The sequence below is a fragment of the Colobus angolensis genome, unplaced genomic scaffold, assembly GCF_000951035.1.
Source record: "Colobus angolensis palliatus isolate OR3802 unplaced genomic scaffold, Cang.pa_1.0 Scaffold19, whole genome shotgun sequence".
Classification (NCBI taxonomy): Eukaryota; Metazoa; Chordata; class Mammalia; order Primates; family Cercopithecidae; genus Colobus; species Colobus angolensis.
The window spans coordinates 16,413,548-16,415,059 of NW_012115043.1; the positions used below are offsets into that span (position 1 = coordinate 16,413,548).

Genomic DNA, 1,512 nt, shown 5'->3' on the forward strand with positions numbered 1-1,512 from the left:
CAGAAATTAAAGATGGTTGTCACTCTGTTGGTGGGATTGTGGAGAAATAGGTACTTTCATATGTTGTTGGCAGCAACTTTGTACTACCTTTGGGAGAGCAATTTAGCAATATCTATAGTTGTTTTAGTTGTTTTTTGAGATGGAGTTTCACTGGAGTGTGCCTGGCCTTATTTATTTATTTTTGAGATAGAATCTGGCTCTGTAACCCAGACCTTAGTGCAGTGGTGTGATCTTGGCTCACTGCAACCCCTGCCTCCCAGCCTCAAGTGATTCTCCTGCCTCAGCCTCCCAAGTAGCTGGGATTACAGGCACGCACCACCAGGCCTGGCTAACTTTTGTATTTTAGTAGAGATGGGGTTTCACCATGTTGGTCAGACTGATCTTGAACTCCTGACCTCATGATCCACCCACTTCAGCCTCCCAAAGTGCTGGGATTACAGGTGTGACTCCACGCCCTGGCCTTTTTTTTGTTTGTTTGTTTGTGTTTTTTTTTTTGAGAGGGAGTCTCGCTCTGTCGCCCAGGCTGGAGTGTAGTGGCCGGATCTCAGCTCACTGCAAGCTCCACCTCCCAGGTTTACGCCATTCTCCTGCCTCAGCCTCCCGAGTAGCTGGGACTACAGGCGCCCACCACCACGCCCGGCTAGTTTTTTTGTATTTTTTTAGTAGAGACGGGGTTTCAACATGTTAGCCAGGATGGTCTCGATCTCCTGACCTCCTGATCCGCCCGTCTCAGCCTCCCAAAGTGCTGGGATTACAGGCTTGAGCCACCTCGCCCGGCCTTGTTTTTGTTTTAAGACAGAGTCTCGCTCTGTTGTCCAGGCTGGAGTGCAGTGGTGTTATCTCGGCTCACTGCAACCTCCGCTTTCTGGGTTCAAGCAGTTCTCATCCCTCAGCCTCCCAAGTAGCTGGGATTACAGGCTCCTGCCACCATGCCTAGCTAAGTTTTTTGTATTTTTAGTAGAGACGGCTTTTGCCATGTTGGCCAGGCTGGTCTCAAGTGATCCTCCCAAAGTGCTGGGATTACAGGTGTGAGCTACCATGCCTGGCTAATTTGTTGTATTTTTAATAGAGACAGGGCTTCACCATGTTTCCCAGGCTGGTCTCAAACTCGTGAGTTCAAGCAATTTGCCCGGCTCGGCCTCCCAAAGTATTGGAATTACAGGCATAAGCGACCGGGCCCGACCTGTGGCTTTTCATGGAGTTCTTAGAACGTAAGTTTTCTGTGCTGTTGGGCTTTCTACTTTCTCTACCTTTTGGAATGTCTTCACTTTCCAGTCCCTTTTACCTAGATAATTTGAATTACTCTCTGAAGGCTCTACCTGTTTCTCATGAGTTACAGACATCTGCTTCTTAAGGATCTTTTTCATCAGTTTCATTTTGATTTTTTAGATATTAATTCAATTTGGTTGACGGAGTCTTGCTGTGTCACCCAGGCTGGAGTGCAGTGGCACAATCTTGGCTCACTGGGTTCAAGTGCTTCTTGTGCCTCAGCCTCCTGAGTAGCTGGGACTA

At 48.1% G+C, this 1,512-nt stretch overlaps 1 protein-coding gene across 2 annotated transcripts in view; it reads left to right on the plus strand.

The window, feature by feature from the left end:
- The window catches only part of CCPG1 (cell cycle progression 1), a 54,501-nt gene that overhangs the window by 6,698 nt on the left and 46,291 nt on the right, over positions 1-1,512 (plus strand). The gene's annotated exons all lie outside the window — the stretch shown is intronic.